Source organism: Psammomys obesus, unplaced genomic scaffold (assembly GCF_907164565.1).
Source record: "Psammomys obesus unplaced genomic scaffold, mPsaObe1.curated_primary_1811, whole genome shotgun sequence".
NCBI classification, from domain to species: Eukaryota; Metazoa; Chordata; class Mammalia; order Rodentia; family Muridae; genus Psammomys; species Psammomys obesus.
In genome coordinates, this window is record NW_026590859.1 from 6,800,425 (window position 1) to 6,819,205 (window position 18,781).

An 18,781-nucleotide genomic window follows, 5' to 3' on the forward strand; every position below is an offset into this window, starting at 1 on the left:
GGACACAGCTAGCAGATTGAAGCCTGGATGTCAACGAGGCTCTCTGGGGAACTCAAGCATTCCTTGAGGGATCTATGTGACTTGGTCATATTTTATACAATTCTTCCTCATACTGTACCTGAGTTTTGTTTGTTTGTTTGTTGTTTGTGATGCTAGGGACGGAACCTAGGACCCATACCCTTGAGCAGGTAACTTCAGTGCTGTTACCTTAACAGTTAAAGCAGAGACTTAGAGCAGACACTCTCTCTTAAAATTATGCTGTCTTACTAACTGAGCTGTCATGATGGTAAAGGTACAGCATGCTCAATACATTTTGCCAAATGGAAAAGAAATCTGAGCTGAGCTGGCTGTGTTACCTGACCAGCTTCAGAGACAGCTTTCAATACATGGTGGCATACAAGTCATCTTCAACTCACAAATAATCATGTGACTATCAAAGCCCATGCCACCAAATTCATAATTAAGCTTCCTGCCTTTTGTTTTTCTGTTTAGCACACAACTACCAAGGACAGAGGACCTCATAGTTTTGACAAAAATGAACAGCAACTGGCTTTCAAGCACAGAGTTGATCTCATGACATCTTTTGATTTCTAGTTTTACTGAGATTCTTGGTTTAACAGGCCACAGAGCATAGAATTCTGACCATCATTATCTAAGAATCAGCTAAGGGTGCCCCAATTTCAGGCAGAATCCAAACATATTTCTCTGAATCTGTGTTTATAAATGCATTGTCTGTCCAAACAGCCCATTTCTTGAACAATTTTTGACATATTCCTTCACCACAGACTTTGGAATGTAGTTCATCTATAATGGCAAAATTGGCTAGGCTAATATCAGTGAATCATTCATGAAACTATCCCTAAAAGTATGTATACCACACCTCCACTTGGAGTCAACTGATGATCCATCTGTCGCCTCCAATCTTACACCCACAAAGACATTTTTTTTCAAATGCAATTTACAGCACTGCTTATAAGTATTTATCACTAAACATCAATTCCTGTATCCTTCACAAAAATGCATAAATTTCAGATTAATATCAACGCTACAGAATAAGTACACATGACAGGTGATGCTTGAGACAAACAAAACAATTTCTGAATACCTTGGTTTGTTTCTGAAGTCATTTACTTGTTTGTTTGGAAAAGAAGTAGCCCTCTGGGAAGGAAAGCAAATAAAGCTGCTGATGTATTGTCTGTATTAGACTCACCTGCCTATGGAGTGCCTGCTGCCTTCAGCTGCCCACCTCTGTGTTACTTCCTGTTTCCTCCCTTGCTACCTGCTCCACAGGAAGCCAGAAAAGTACCAACAAAAAAAGCACCAACAAAAAAGTTCTGCAGTGAGATTAACTCTCTTTCAAATCAGATCTAAATGGTCAGGCCTGGTCACATTAGGTTGGCCTAATTCTCCTTCAACCCTCACAGCCATCTTGAGAGGCAGTGCTTTAATCAGTTAAATTTTCCCAAATGATAAAGGTTCGGGGAACTAATAATTTCCTAATATCACACAGAATTGTGAGTGTCCTAGCAGAAATTCTAAAATGAGAACTAGAAACCCAATTCCAGGTGTTTTCCAAAGAATTGTATCCTCAAGGGAAGACAGAGAATGGTTCTCTGCATTAATTTCCTTTGTCCTTTGGGAGATTTTGTTTGTTTGTATATTTGCTTGAGGCAACCCTCCTGCTTCAACTTTCCAAGTTCTGAGATTACAGGCATGAGCTACCACACATGGCCCTTCACATTCCACAGCTCAGTTAAAATAGACCAGGCAAGCACACACACGCACACACACACACACACACGCACACACATATGCACATGCACTGAAGCATGCACATCTTTTCTACCTGCAATTGCCTTGCCCCTTTTCTTTTCTTACATCTTGGCCTGTGACTTCACTGAGTAAATTTATCTCTATCCATTTTCCCTTAGTCTTACTTTTAATGAGTTTCTGTGAACAAAACAAACCAAACAAATAACACCTCCTGCCCCACCCCACCCCCCAAAAAAATCAAATGCACCCAAATCTTATCACAGGCCATATACTTAGCAATGTTTCACTATTTCAAAAGAAAATAAAGACCCCCTATTTTGCTGTCAGTCTCTAAAATGCCTGAAAGTTTCTCAAAACTTTCAGCCACTCTGTAAGAGTTCCCATCTACCTGTTCAAAGTCTAGATTCTTGTGCCATGTCTTAAAGCTTGATGCATACACATCCTCACCCCAGGTCTACACATTGAAAAACATTGCTCAGCCATGTGTAATCATGTATAGACAATGAAGAATACTGCCACATGTATCACATGTATCACAATAAAACAACTATTTTTACATTTGGGGTGTCACTGATAAAACAATATTTCACCCCAGCTAATATGATCTGGCCTAGGACACTGGCACATGAAAGAAAAAGTCTATTTAGAACAAACGATGTACTGCATATAACAAAAACACTTGCATTTAAACCTGAATGTCTAAGTTCCATGGTGGTGTCCATTCCAAGCCAATACACTTGAGCTCTGTTATATACTCTGCACACTAGCATTTATAGCCATGGAAGTGGTCCTATGTGAAAAAATAATTGCTAGAAAAACAGCACAGAACATCCCATTTGGTTGATTCGTTATTATTCTTAATCACTTAAAGGAGACTCAAAGGGAGAGAAAAATGGAGACCATCTAGTCTACTCCCTTTGGTTGAGCGGCAGAGAGCAAAAGGTCCACCACTGTACTCTGATGAACCGGTACCAGACTCCACCGCTGACTGCTTCCCATCACCGCTGCTGACCCGCCACGGCAACCAGCATTCTGCCACATCTACATTATCTGTAAAAAGCAAGTTTCTGACTCTGAGAGTGACTGGTCCAAAGGACCATCAGTGATGGCCTAATTCTGCAACCTTCAGAAAACAAATGTCACTACTAAGCAGAAGATGAGCTCCTCCTCACGGAGGGCCGGCTCATCTACATGGACAACTTTGGATTTCTCTCCACACGCAGTAACTTGGAAAAATATATAGGCTGTGTTTACAGTGGCACGAGAGCTGCAGTCTCTAAGAAGGGCTATAACTTGTTAACAGTCTCTCTGATTTATGTTGGAAAACATACAGGGCATGAAATGATTTCTGCAACCTAACATTTTCCTCAAGAACGCTGCTGCGCAGAAGATCTATATTCCCCAGCTGTGGGGGCTGCTTGTTCCTGCTCCCTTTTCAAGAGACATATATGTTAAGCAATTATGCATGCTCTGTCCCCCAAAAGAGTTTTACATTATTAAGGGAAAAGAAAAGTCATAAAAAGAAGAGACTAAAGGAGAAAAGGAGGCAAACAAGAAGAGCAGGAGAGTAAAGAATCTATTTTCATATAACATGTAAAAAGTGATTGCCTTCTTAAGATAGGCAATAAATAGTCTTCCTAAGAGCTATGGGGAATGTATAAACTATCACTCACTAGACAAATGTTAGTTATTTTTCTTGTTAGTATTTATTGGATATAGAAATTTGTTTCACAGTCTACAACTGTGCTAATAAAATAGGTATTTGTGAATATAAATTACTATGATCATAACATCAGCCTTATTAATTGGATATATCTGACTGAGATCAAGTTTAAATGGGAAACAGATTTTGAAACACAGCTTACAAAGCCTCTTAAATATCTACAAAAGTAGAAATTCAAACATTTTGCTTTGCTTCACATAATGTTGACATTTTGAGTCGGTATTCAAAGCACTTTAAAATCATTTTTAGAAATGCACGTTTTCTAAGGAAATAAAATAATTTGTAACTTGGAGGCACAAGCCAAGTGAATCATGATTTAGCATCCTTTTCCAGGTTTGATCAAGGTTGTTTACCTGAGTGGACGTGCTGAAAGAGCAGCTCTGCGTCCAATCTCCAGCATCCCGGAAATTCCAAAGACTTCATCCCTGATTTTGTGGTAATTATCATTACTTAGTTTAATGAGCAAAAGGTTTTTCATCATAGGAATATGAATAGAAACGAGCCAAAACGATGCATAATTCTATGACCATTCTACAGCCACAGGTGTCACTCAGTGCAAAGCTACAAACACATCTGTGGTATGTACAGTATGCATGCCTGAGGGAGGAAAAAGCTGGGTCTATAACCAATACAGTGGAGAAGATAAAATGAGGAGGAGGTTCTGCAGTCGGGGTTGAGTGTTGAAGGATTTCTAATCTCCAAGAAAACTGTCTGATGTAAGTGATAAGGACCCAGAGAGCTGAAACCTCATCTAAGCAGCTTTTATCAGGAGCAAAAACTCATCCCAAATGTTCATTCAAAGACTTTTTAAAGGAGATTTTTCCTGAATCTAAGGAATCAGAGGTCTCAGATGTGTGGGCCAACAATCTATTTTGAAAGTCTGGGAGATCTTTTACAAACATCCCTTCAGAGAAGACCCCTGGGTTTCTTGTCCTTGCCCCCCTGATTGCAAACTCATCCACTAGTGAACTGAGATCAAAGTAAGTAAAGGAAAGCTCACTTTCTGGGGGAATACCCGTGGCCTCAGGAAGCAACTCAGTGGTAGACTTCTTGCCTGGTATTTAGGATTCCCTGGGTTTCTCCCCCAGTATCACCAAAAAGCAAGCGGGAGAGATGTGGGTAAAGTTTTCTATGCTACCCTACCCCTAACTGCAGTCCAAAGCCCGTGAACACATGGCTAAACCTGTGGTGAAGGCCCAGTCACTCTACTGGATGGCAAAGCTAACCTAAAGCCTGAATTGTAAAGCCATGCTACTTCAGAGCTGTAACCAACTAACAACAAAGTCCTAAGAGACATGACGACTTCTTCTTCTTCTTCTTCTTCTTCTTCTTCTTCTTCTTCTTCTTATTCTTATTCTTATTCTTATTCTTATTCTTATTCTTATTCTTATTCTTCTTCACAAAAAGCCCCAGTATGTTTTTTTTTTTTTTTTTTTACTTTAGGAAGGTAATTTTAAATGAATTTTTAAAAGAATCACAATATTGTGATACTTGGAAATCATTATTTCAAAATGACAGATGCTATTGTTCCTGGAGAAATTTTCAGTTGCCTCTCCCCTACCAGGGCTTCAATTGAAAGATTTGCCAAGTGTCCCCTGGAGAAAACCAAAGATCTGCATTTAAATAGAGAGATATATAGTCCTTCGAGATGCATGGTACCTGAGAGGCAGCTCCTATCAGTGTTCCTTAGTGAGAATAAGTCAGATTGTATTAGGCACATTTCACTGCTGTCACTATCCTGTTTCACAGCACTCAGACTATTTCCATCACCTTACTTTTCCTCTGTATATTCTTCCTAATATTTGTCCCGAGAAGTTAAAATTAAACCTTCTTCCAAAGCAAAGTCCTCACACTAACAACAAGCAATTACTACCATACACATCATTCCTGATGTGTACAAAAAAGACCACAGAAGATAGCTTGGCCAGAAATGCTAAATAATTGAAGAGAATAATGACTTAATAGAGTAGTAAGCTTGGTTTACACTGCAGCCAATTTAAGCCATAAAAATACTGTGTAAAAATTTTATCTTGTGGTTGACCATTACATAGCCAATCTATTATTCAAAAGTACCTATCTCTTCAGTGTTTTTCTTCATCAATGTGGCTTTCCCTCAAAAGCTTTCTATTCCAACAGTTTTCCAACAATTCCCAAACAAACACAAATATCCTGCTTTGTTTCATAAAAATCCTTTCACCAGATAATCTTCTCTTCTATGTCTAACTGAAACTGATTTCACAGCTCAGACTCCAGAAGCACACTTTGACCTCCTGGAATATGAGTGAGTTTGCCATGAACAGGTTGGAGCCCACAAGACATCAAAGTAAATAAGTAAGTAAAGAAATAATAAACAAAACTACTCGCTCGCCACATCTGTAAACAAAAGGAGAATCTTCTAAATAATTCCATTTCCCGTGACAGGTGAATGCAGGGATTTGTCTGATAGAAAATATCAGGGGACCTCGAAAACGTTTGCCTTGAGTGCTCAACATGGTGAAGGAGTAGGAGAAACAAGCCACAAGGAAGATCAGCAACAGACATAAGCCATGACCTCTGGTAGGCTCTTGCCAAAATTCTCACTCCAGCTGAGAACAGGGTCCCTGTGAAGGAGGCTGCCCTGATACTGTTTTCTGAAACACGCTCCTGAGAGCTTTTGGGTGGTCTGCGAGCTTAGTTAGCCCTTATCTTGCTGCGCTGCTACACTCATGCTGAGTCAAATTTGGAGCTCAAAATGAAAGATGAAAGATCTTGAAGATCACTTACTATTGAAATACTGTTGCGGTAATAAGTGGTGCTCAGTTGGAGATGGGAACATGGCACTCTCTGGTAACCTTTTAATTTCTTGAAAAATTGCACAGAATAAATTGAGCTGTGCATACACACATGAAATCCTAATCGATTGATCTAGTCTATTCAGTTGAGCAAAGAATACCAGCAGGTTTCAGTACATACCATACAAGAAGACTTAAATGGTTTTGATTTGCTAGGGGAAAGGAGCCATCTTTTCCCTATGCTCATCACCCTCATCAATGGACAGTCCATGCAACATGATGCCATTCACAATAGACACACATTTAATACTACATAATGCAAGTTTAAAGAGTTAGGAGAATTGCTTTAGGACGAAATAACAAAGGCACAGATAGTAGCAGAGGAATCAATGTTCAAAAGATCGTGGAAGCCTGCTTCCTCAAAGCAAGGAAGCCTCCCCTTCAAGGTCAAGTCACCTCCATCAGCATTTCCACATCTCTGCCATTGCTGAGCTCAGACCTGCTAGCACTTCAAACTTCCCTCTCTCTGTCGAAAGACAGAACTGTTTCTCAGGTTAGCCAAGTCAGTTTGATAGCATCAAATCTACTGGACAAGAGAATACAAAGCCAAACACAAGCCTAAAGCCACTCTAAGCTCAATGCCCTGCCTTCCAGCCTCCCTCAGAGACTTCTGACTCTCTCTCTTTCTGAACTCGGGTGTTTCTGAACTCGGGTGTTTTCCAAACACCATCCCCTATTTGGTCTTTGGGCAGTGTGGGAAACAAATGAGTTTCTCCTCAAAACTATCCGGACCCATTCAGCTGCCCTGGAACACAACTTCAGGAGTCTGCAGGAGCTTCTGGTTTTGAAATACTCGGCAGGGGCATTTGACAATAGCAAGAGGTCATAGGCCTATTTGGCAACTCAGAATCTACCCCAAAAAGCAACACAATGAATAAACACTTATAGTCAGCCCTCAGCGCTGAGCTTGGTCGCAGTTGCCTTGGGGAGAAAGGGGGGCTCCAGGCCTTTCCAGAACCGCTCCTTAAGATCCTGGAAGGAGGAGGAGTTGAATCTAGAAGCAGGTTCTCTGCTTGAAGGGAAGAAGAGGGGAAGGGAGCCTTTGGTCGCCTTTCACCCAAAGTGGGGGCGGGGGGGGGGATTCCGGGGGCGGGGAAGGGAGGCTGTGCTGGGCTCTCTGCTGCAAGCGCTCTGGCAGACTCAAAAGGTGGCCAGGTATGATAAGCAGTTTGAAACACTTAGTCCAGTGACCTCCAGACAACTTCGGTGACTTCCTCCCTGGGGAAGGTGAAAGCACTGGGAAGCCTGGAGAGGAGGGGAAGGCTTAGAGGACAGGAGGGACACTCAGCACCACAACAGCAGCACTGCCCGATGGCAACACCCTCCAACTCCGGACACCCCCTTCAGCCCCGGCCACCCCTGCCCCATGTCCCCTTCGCCCTATCTCCTTCCAGTCCAGGTTCCCTAACTCTGCCCGAGGTCTTTGACACTTTCCCAAGCACTGAAGTCTATAAGCAGGAAGGGGGGATGGGAGGGGTGTTGAAAGAACGAATCTAACAGCAATTCAAATTTATCTGTGTCTCTAGCACACACCTGACAGTTTTGCAGTCTGGGCCAGGAAAGTCTACTCGAGGTGGGCACTGCTTATGCGTGTGTTATTGAGAGGGTGTCCTTTTTCTTTTTCTTTTCTTTCTTTCTTTCTTTTCTTTCTTTTTTTTTTTTTTTCTTCTCCAAGAGACTCTAAGCAAGTGAAGGGGGAAGGGGGTAGCAATACGGATTCCAAGCCGGACTGCAAACACAGACGCAAATGTCTGTCTCCAGACGCTGATGGTTAAGGATGGGGCAGTTACCTTTGGCAGGGTCAGAACTGCAGCAGGTTAATCGGGTGAGTCCTCGGGGATTTTTTTTTTTTTAATTTTTTTTTTTCAAAGCAGCCGAAGCAGCCCCGGTTGCTTTGGCTTAGGAAAGTCTACAGACCCCCCCATGCAGGGACAGCGTACATCTCACACACGCCTCCTTGAGCTGGGCTCCCGCGACCTCGGCGGGACGAGGGGGTGGCGGGTGGCCGGCGGGCAGCCGGGGCCGGGCCCCAGGCTGTGTCCCCGCGCGCAGCGGCCCTGCGTGGGCCCCGGGGTCCGTGTCCCGAGCGGCGCAGCACTCACCCAGCCGGGCGGCGAGGGGCCGAGCTGCGCCCGCGGCTAGCCGGAGCGCCCAGGCGCCTCCCTTCGCTCTTGGTAGCGTCGGTCCGCACTCCCTGTGACCCAGGACGTCATGATGCCTTCCCTGTTTTCTTAATGATAACTTGGCAGAAGAGGAGACAGGCTGCCAGGTTCTCCTCGGGTGGTTGCGTGGTATGTGCACGTTTCTCTTTGCATGCGTTTGGCTCCCTCTTTTTTAAAAAAAAAATAAATAAATAAATATATCTCTCTATTATTTTTTTTTTAAAAAAAAAAATTTACCCGGCACTGTCAGAATTTGATGGCATTACTGCGTTTGCATAATCGACGCCTCTGGGTGTGTATAGATGTATGTATGTGCGTGTGATTTCTTTTTTCCCTTTAAATCCTGCTGCTCCTGCCTCCGTCGCCGCCGCAGCCGCTGCAAAAGCAAGCATGCGTTCCTCTTTTGTCTTTCATTTTACCTTCAGGGTGACATTCAGTGCCAACTGCTCCCTTTTGACCGTCGCCAATCCCCGCCTGGGCAAAATAAATTTGAAAAAAAAAAAATACGGAGTGGGGGAAGGGAAGGAAGAGCCCCCTTCAGCCCCAGTGCTGGGGTGCTGGGTGTCCATTCCCCAAGCTGCCGGATCCCAGACCTACACGACCCACCTCCCCACCTTAAAAACCAGCATCTTTCCTTCTACCCACCCGGCCCAGGCGGCAGGAGCGTCCACCCAGGGCCCCATTGGTGTTCGCGGTTCACGCTGGCTGGCTTGTGTACCCGGTGTGTAGGCCTCACACAACTGGAGCTATTTTTCTTTAAATCCTTCCTTTTTTTTTTTTTTAATGGGGAGGGGTAGGGAAGACAGAGGAGTCCCAAGCCTGTGTGTGAGGGGTCTATGGGCACAGCGGAAAACTGGGGGAGGGGGTGTGCTCCCAGCCTGTGTGTGAAGGGTTCTGTGGACACAGCAGAAAACTGGGGGAGGGGTTATGCTGGCATCCAACTCACCACCAGGGGAGTTCGGAAGGACATAAAGGGTGATAGCTTTTATCTGACTTATTCTAAACGGCAGTAAAACTTTTTACATGGAGACAGAGATGTGACGGCTGACTATCCAATCCCCTTTTCATTTTAATAATTCCGTTCCCCAGAATCAGTCGGGAGGGGCTCCAGGTGACCTGAAGAATTCTGTCTGCAAACAGGAAGGTGTGCTTCAGTGTGGCCACAGGACCAGGAGCGCGTGGAACAGACAACTTGTTTTTGTCAGGCTTTCTTTGCTGTCTGTCCACTGTCTGGCATACCCACTCTGCCCTCTCATCATAACCCTGGATACAGTTGCACCCTGTACATTTGCCCAGCACCAGGCCTGACAAATGTTTGTCCATCTTTGTCACTACCTCCCCAATTGGAGTAGCAAAATGGATTAAGGAATTTCCCCCAGGCCTGTCCATGACCTTGGTCTCTAGAATGTATTGCTGAGGTCACTCACTGTCCTCTACAGAATCCAATTTCCTAAAATATGACAGTAGATGCCAAGGTTGGAGGGGGAGGAGACATTCTCCACAGAGCAGAATGTCAAACCTGACAGGAGGGAGGGCCTGAAGGAAACTTTTTTTAACTCGCTGAAGATCATCCTCAGTGGCTGTCCATTTCAGCACAGTTTATCTAACTGAAACTGGCTAAGTTTCATGAGAACGCCGGGGTACTTGTTGCGTCTTTTCCCTTTAGAGTCACAATCCAAGAATCGCTAGCAAACCCCATGGGGAAGACACTGTAATTATGCAAAAGCCAGACAATCAGAATTGGAGGAGAGCCTGGCTGAAGTAGACTAAGAGGGTCAGAGAACTATTGACGAATGGCCAGATCCCAAGACTTGAGCGGAGCCACTCTCTCCACCCTTGACAATCAGCCCAGATGCCCTGGCTCTGCTTACAGTCTCTCCAGACTGCCAGGAGCAGGGCTGGTACATCCCCTTGGTGCTGAGAGCTGACCAGAGCCATTGATTCAAGAGACCCAGGGCCTATTCAGCATGCCTGTCTATAGACGTTATTGGGAATTTTCCAATAAGTAGCCAAAACATACTGGTTAAGGGGCAAAATCCGGTTCTCTGGGCTTTGGTGGTAGTGGTGGTAGAGGGAGGTGGTTTTTGTTTTTCAGAACCAAACCCTTGTGAGCTACCTCCAGGACATCGAAAGAAAGAAAGAAAGAAAGAAAGAAAGAAAGAAAGAAAGAAAGAAAGAAAGAAAGAAAGAAAGAAGAAAAAAAAAGAGCTTGACTAACTTTAATTTCCTGACGTGCACTATTTTTTCTTCTCAGGCAAACCTGTCCATACTTCACGAACCCACATGTCAGTGCAGGGGCAAAGTGGTTCCTTTTGGCAGCTAATGCTTAAGTTCTGCGGAGGTCTAAATGGATGATTGTTTGCTTGCTTGCTTTTCTTTTCTTTTCTTGAAACGGGTCTTCGTCTTAAACACAATGGTTAATAGAGTTGGAGTGTGCTCAGTTTAACTTCCCAGCCAAACCAGGAAGGACTAAAAGGGCTTGATGCTAAGGAGCATGGGACTCGCTGAGGTAAGGTTGTAAACTTGGCTGTGTTTGGAGCGTGGAAATCAAATTCAATCTCAAGCACAGTGGGAAGGGAAGGTGAGGACTGGCCCCACATGAGAATATCCCAGGATGGAGATGGTTAGGCCCAGGTTACACACCTGCCTGTGATTCAAACTTAAGGACTCTGGACCTTTTGCCAACTGTGGGCATCAGACCCAGACTGGACCCCAGTCAGGACAGCAACTCACTACCATCTCACTGGCTCAGTGGATACCCACCTTGCCCTTTCCCCTGAGTGCCAGGCTTTCCTTCTGCCTCTCTGAGTTCAGTTCCTTATTCTAGTTCTACCCACCGCTGAGGTCCAACTTCCAAAACCCTATTGCATTCAAAATGCTGTTATTTATGGCCATTCTGCTCTTCCATAGTTCCACAATGTTCACTGCTGCAGAGAACATCACTGTTCTCCATTTGGGGGCTATTTTTAATCCCTTCTCCACCTTCCAAGTCTTCTCTAACAGAACTATGCCTCCCTACACCCCCATCTTTTCCCGGTTGCGCAGCCTGGTGCCAATTCTAACGCTGGCTTTCGTTTATGCCTCTGTGCATTAATCCACACGAAGGTAGCCTTTGGAGTACAAGAACAGCATTCCTCAATCTGATAGACTTTGAAAGTTTTATATAACCAAGGCCTGTTTTTTCCTTTCATCTGAAAATGTGCAAACTGGTATTCAGCATAGATAGTCCCCAGAAAAGAAGTCAGTCTGACAGACCTGCCTTGAAGCCTAGGACCTACAGGGGAGACTGAGGCAGGGAGTGCTCAGGTTCCAGGGAGCGATAAAGGAAAGGGAAAGTCACATCAGCGGTGAGATTATTTAGCTTGAGCACGATACTGCAGTGAGGTAGAATTTGGCATTGGGCTCCAGATCTTCTACTAACCAGCTTGCAAGACCTCAGGCAGAGGGCTTTAGTGCCCTAGTTGCACAAAGTGTAGTTAAACGTAACTCCCAAGATCTCGAGCTCTATGAGCCTGAAACAGAATGTAAGGGAAGAAGAGAAAGCATGAGCAGCATCAGCGTCCCACCAGACATCAGCGGTTTGAGGATTAACACAAAGGTGTTCAAGAGCCCGGACTGAGTAAGCCAAGCTCAGGTTCCTCCCACTAGTTCTGTAGTGTAACTAAGAGACATTTGGAAGAACAGGATTTATAAACAAATGTACATTCAAACTCACATTTTCAGGCTGTGGATGCAGCCCAGTGGTGCAGCACTGGGCTGTGTGCACAGATCCCTGGAGTCAAATCCTCACAGAGAGGCGAAAACGCAGTTTCCACGAGTGTCTGTGGCACAGAAGATGGAGTTATCAGTAACCACGCATACTAGTCACCTAGCACAACCACTGGAATGATGGCACTGGGCATTATTTGAGTTTCCGTATAATTTACTCTCCTTCTAACACAACCTGATTTGATATGAGTGGATCCAATCTTTGTTGCCCGGTGTCTTCAACTCATAAAGAGCTGAAATAAAATCATGGCACACTTTGAAAAGCAGAGGTTGAAAACCAACAGACTTGGGAATGACAGACAAAAGGGACCTTTTGTGTATTTCCTGACTGTAGCTATCTTTCAGTTGACTCTTGTTTACCCAATTTGAGTCAACTGCTTATGCTCACTGACTTTTGTGTTCCTTTTTGTGTGTGTAGCAGAATGTTTGATGGTTTTTTTTTTTTTTTTTTCCGGGTTTGATTTTTTTTTTCTTTTGAAACAGGGGTCTCATATAATCCACAATGCCAATGCCAGCCTCCAACTCAAAATGTAGCTGAGAATGACCTTGAACTTCTCGTCTACTGTCTTCACTTTGCACTTGCTGAGATTCCATCACTAGGCCTAGTTTACCCATTGACTTTCTCACCAGGTGTTTGTTGGGAGAAATGAAACAATAGAGATGAAAAAGATGCTACGAACACAAAAGAGTTGTCGATCAGATGTACATTTTACATCTGAGTCATGTTTCTAAAAAGTTTTTCACAGTTATCAAAACACATAGAGATAGGAACTCAGGTCCCTTGGTTAAGAATCTAGATTGATTTCAAGCACAGTTCATTATAGAACCTCACAGAATTGTGCAATGAGTTAAGGGTAGGTATCAGGAGGCTGTGTGACCAACGGCCCCAGTCACAGTCCACTTTCAAAACCATGGTACAAACTCAGAGAAAATATGTACCTGGTCACACACATCTTAATGAAAACCAAGTTCATTAGAATGTTTATTTAAAATAGGTGTTTTGTGGCTGGTACATGATAATAAGCAAATAAATTCATATAAGGCGAAGGTCTTTATCAAGGCTTCAATACTTCAAGGACACATGAATGAGTTTTTTGTTTTCTGTTTGCTTCTCTGTTTGGTTTTTAGTCTTGAAGTTGTAGGTAAGGAAAGAATAGAAGGAGAGGTGGGGAAGACAGTGCATGTCTTACAGTTCTTACTGTAGAAGATTCATAGTTCTCATCACATTCCAGATGTGTTGCTGATTTTTTTAAAAGGTTAAGAGCCACTGGAATAAGAAAAAAATAGCTTATTTGAAAGCTGATATTAAAGAAAATAGATATTAACTCAAGGCAAATGCCATGCCTACCACAACACGGATAGTGTGTAATAACCACTAGTATTCAAAATGATAGCCCTGAGACACAATAAAAGCCTCTGTCATCAAAGAAATCTATTTTCAAGGTATTTTACTTAACTGATAGAGGAAAAAGTATTAGTCTGCTGCAAAGAGTTGAATATCGAATGAAAATGGGGCTAACATTTTTGAGCTGGCTAGGCAGCTCTGCTAAGCAAGGCAATTGGAGTGGGAAATGTTCTTTTCTTCTTCTTTTTCTTCTTTTCTTCTTTTTTTCCCCCTAAGGAAAGACAGGAGAGACCTGCAAGCATCCAGGTTGCAAATAATGGAGGAAAGAGTAGAATCCTATTGGGTCTGGAGGGAGGAGCAAAAGACAACTGAATCAATGGCAGGCTATTAATGGTGTGCAAATTAAGATTAAGAAAATACTGAATTTGGTTGGAGATATTTTGAGTCTACAATCCTTTAGTACAACCTGATTCCCCTGGCCATAGGAAGGATGTAGAAGGTACTTGTGGCTGAAGAAATTTATTTGAGACTCACCAGTAAATTCATGATGGTCAAAACTGTTAATAAAGATAAGGGAAAGGTATAAATGGAAATGATTTCAGAGCCTGAGACAAAACTCCATCTATTTGATCAAGTGCTAATTACGTAAAATACAGAATATCCTGGCAAACTGTTGGTGATTTTCAATTTGCAGACTTCTGAATTCGTGCCATACTTTGCAGAATAGAAGTCTCAGTCCACCCTGAATTTTGGGTTCCACCGGGCTTTTCCACACTTTGTTCATTTCAAGGCTCCCTGACTGCCTGGGTGCAGAAGGAGGGGGCAGTGCATTCCCTGGCAGCCAGATTCAACTGGAAAAAATGCTCCCAATGTCACCTGATGCCACTGCCTCCTGGATGTGTCCTCATCCGTGTAGCTCGGCCAGTTGCTGAAGCAGCAGGGGAAACTCGGGGTCATGGAAAGAACACTAAACTTAGAGTCAGGACTCTGGAGGGTATCTTCACTGCTGCCTCTGGCTGCTCTTGTGGTCTCAGCCTTCAAAGTCTGAATCTACCCTGAGCCAGCCCCCTGCCTCCACTCTCAGGTTAGTCCCCCAGAACAGTAATGTTGAGGTGATCAGCCAAATGAAGACATGAGTGGAATCAACCACACATCACAGAATCAACCAATCTGAGATTGGCCTTGTACTTAATTAACTTCCTGTCACTCTGTTACCAACTAGCCAAACCAGTGTTTTAGTTCTATTTTGACTCTGTGTGTGGAGCACAGCACAGCTCTCTAAGTGCTGAATGAAGGAATAAATGAATGACTGTCAGAGAGGAAGCTCATCTTGCATAGGCACCAATCTATGAAAATGCTTTTGATACACCAGGAAGTGTGGAGAGCTGGGCCAGCCACAGGTATATGATACACGTATTCAGAGGGGCCTCTTTATAATAAAAATACAGTATTTACTATATGCTACCTTAGGTTTCCAGCCATTTTTAGGGAATAAAGTCCTTTATTTTCCTACACAGGATTAAGGTTAAAATGCAACTATCATCCGTCTCTCCCACCCCCAAAATGTTAACACTGACTTTATTTGACATCAATATATAAACAACACATTGGCGATGTTTCCAAAAAGATATGGAAAGGAAACTCGGGGGCTTCCGGACTCAGGGCCTCACACTGGCACAGCCACCGCTGTATGTTGGGATGGACCCAGAAAGCATGCCAGACATCGAATTCCCAAGGAACTGTCTGAATCTTCCAGTGGCCACATACTATGCCTTCAAGGTGGAAATCAAATTACCTCCATCAGTAGGGAAGGGGTAGAAGATACAATGTGTCACAGTCTGGTTACTGTGGGCAGGTGCTGGACGGAATCCCTTCCCTTTCCTCCTTCCTGCATCTTTCCAGAAGATGAAGCAACCAAGCACATCCATTTTTATCTACTTGTAAGGTTTGCACTGAATGTCCCACAAAGCTCATAGTTTTAAGACTTGTTTCCCAGCCTGTCATGCTATCGGGAAGTGGTGAAAACAAAAGGATGTCCGTCCGGTCTAGCGTGAGAAAGTTAGAAGGAAGTGTGAAAAGTGGAAGGAAGGCAATTGTAATACGGGGGCACCCCCTTGAAGGAAGTCAAAGGACCCTGTCCCTTTCTTGTCTGTTCACTTACCAGCTGCCATCGGGCACACAGCCTTGCTCCATAACACTCGTGTATCATGAACTGTCCAGCTACCGTCTCAAAAGGGACCGAAAGGCCAATCCACTGTGGCCTAAAGCTTCAGAAACAGCACTCTTTATACCGAGCACTTTATTCTGGGGATTAAGATATGCTTGTGGTCCCCAAACTGGACCATCCATCTCATCACTTGCTCAATTCATCTCTCAGAGAATCTCCTGTTTACGGAGAATCACAGCCGGCCAAGGTGCAGAGAATCAGAGAATGGAAGACAGATAGCACAGCTCTTCTTTCCAAGCTCAAGGTTGACTGTGAAAGACGGGGTGGGAAGAGCATTGGAGACAGAGGTGGGCGACTACAAGAAAATGGCGTCTTCAGAACAGGAGAGTCGCAGATTTGAACTTACAGTGGTAGGTATGGCATACGTAAGACTTATGCAAGCCCAAGCAGGACTAAATCCCAGCATGGAGGGAGGGATTCAGCATGAAATCCCACTCCTGGCAGTGGAGCTATTGGGCAGCCATTAGCTGCTGGGAGATGGAGGAACCGTTTTGTCTAAGAGAACAGCCTCAGGTATGCTAACCACACTCAACAGGAGGCCACACGTTGAGAACATTTGGGCCACACACATTGGTCTCAATAGGTTTAAAAAATGATAAGCACAAAGTTGGGTAGGTAGGGAAGGGGATGTGAAACTGGGAGGATTTGGAGGAGAAGAGGTGAATATGATCAAAACACACACAAAACCCCCAAAGAACTAATTAAAAAATTTTAATACTGTCTCTCCAGTTACTTCCTGCAGCAATTGGGCCATAACATCCAAAGGCAAGAGCCAAGGAGTCATACTTGCTAACGAACGCTGTCCAAGTATGAGGTCAAGAAGATACCTCAATAGGTAATGCTCGTGCAGTTGTGAGGACCAGAGTCGGGATCCCCAGACTCTGTGTAAAAGAGGCACACAGTAGCATGTCTGTCTGCAATCCTAGAGCTTGCACAGAGAGATGGAAGGCAGGCAGAGGCTGGAGGATCCCGGAGAGCTCATGGCTCATGGGTACACAGTGGTGGGCTGTGCGGACCAACCCCTAAGGCTGTATGTACACAATGGCCTATGTGTGCCTATGTTTACCTATGACAGCTCAAGCACGCACATGCATGAACAACTCCAAGTCATTCTAGCACATGGCAAAGTTTGTGCCACTGGCTATTTTAGATAAATGGGGCATGGGCTAGATAAATTAGTTGACTGATACATGATATTAATAAGTATCAATAATTAGACAGTAGTCCAGAACAGAGCAGGCTCTGAATTGTTTTCTTTAACCATCAAATCTTTTTTGGAATGCTCTTTGTAAGTGAACTCTAAACAGAGTAGCAATACAGGATTAAGTCATCCCGGATACAAAGAAAGCAAGTTTTTTAAAAAGGCACATAAAACACCAATTACTTTTACCACATTATTTTATTTAATCTTCACAACAAGACTGCAAGGTTGGTGTTTTATGCCTACTTTATAAAAGGTAAAAATTAAAAAAAAAAGAAGAAGAAGAAGAAGATAGTGAAATAAAGAGAACAAACTGAGGCTCAGGTCTCTGGGAACTATGCTCCTTTCCTAGACCACCCTATATTGGAAGCCCCACTGATGGCTGCCAGCAAGATGGCATCAGCACCAGAAGCTGGTACAGAGCAATGGTCAAGTTGCTAACAGCAGGAACCAGCGTACAGCCCAGGTGCCTGCTGGTGAGGATGGCAACACAAAACAGTAAATGCACTTAAAACATTAAGAGGACTGCAGAGTCTTCAGTAGGATCTTTGTAGATAACACATTGTGCTGTAAGGTCAAAAGTTCCCACCCACCCACAGCATATTAGGAAAGGCAGGAAGAGGGTGGGAGAGAAAGAAGTATTTTTCCGTGTTTTTTAATTAAGCAGATTGAAAATGCTAGCAAGCCTTACGAATGTCTAAACTCTATTCCTTCCAACCTTAGAAAAGCCTTTCAGGCTCAGCGTTTCTCAGCATTGACACCCTGACCACACGCTGCCCTGCTGTCCTCAGCTATTTCCAGACTCTGCCCAGTGTCATTCTCTTAGGGAGAACTGAGAGCTTGGTTTATACTTAAAACTGAAACATGTCCCTGCTTCCAGGATGTCCTCCTTCTCTCTTCCACTTTTTCTTCCTCCATATAACCCTTAGTACTTTGTAAAGCACTTGATAATTTACTCCTTTATTTCACTGTCCCACTTGCCATCTTTCGAGCACCAAGGATTTTTTTTTCCCACACCATTATCTCCAGCAGCTAGAAAAGCAAGCAGGTGTTCAAATAAGTCCATGGTAAGAAAATGAATGATTATCAAAGAGAAATGTGCTATGGGAGAAACTCAGACAAATATGCTGTCTCCACCATTACTTTGTCTTCAAGAGTATCTTTTGGGCCATTGAGATGGTTCAGCAGGAAAAGGTGATGTCAGACCTCATCACCTGAGTTCCCCAGGACACATATGGTGGAAGAACCACTATTGCAAGTTGTCCTCTGACTTCCATGTTCATGCCATGGCACACATGTGTATACACACAAATGCCCATATGAATAAATAAACTTGTTTGTAAAACGTCAAGCATCTTTTCTGATTTGAGTTAATTTCACAATGCAAGGATGTCAACAAGATGCACAACTAACTGAAAGGTGAGGAGAATATTGAGATGATTTGCTCGTTGGTTATTGAAGAAACATTGCTACACTGGACATGACTGTGTAATCACTAAGAGAAGAGAGATAGAGAGAAGAGGTTTCCAACCACAGATTTAAGACCCAATAAAACTATGGGTGGTCATGTACTGTGAAGATTCCTAATGGATCCTCCTGGGGAACTATTTTCCATTCTCTCACACCAGAGCAGGCTTTGGAAAAGTCAGCAGGTCCCCTGATGTAAAAATGTTAATTACCGACTGATTTCAGCTTTCCCATAGGTGAACTGGTATTCTGAAAAGGGTTCTACAGAAGGTGGCAGGTGTCCA

General features: G+C 43.6%; 1 protein-coding gene across 6 annotated transcripts in view; it reads right to left on the bottom strand.

Moving 5' to 3' along the window:
* Esrrg (estrogen related receptor gamma) overlaps nucleotides 1–12,267 on the bottom strand; it is a 569,612-nt gene extending 557,345 nt beyond the window's left edge. For 3 of the 6 annotated variants that reach the window (XM_055609227.1, XM_055609219.1, XM_055609223.1), the window contains exon 1: nucleotides 8,118–8,323. The gene's annotated coding sequence lies outside the window, so the exon portion shown is untranslated. Of the gene's footprint in view, nucleotides 1–7,860; nucleotides 8,324–12,204 lie in introns of those variants that run through there. The other 3 variants (XM_055609226.1, XM_055609220.1, XM_055609225.1) reach the window with 2 other exon arrangements.
* Between the last annotated feature and the right edge of the window lie 6,514 nt (nucleotides 12,268–18,781).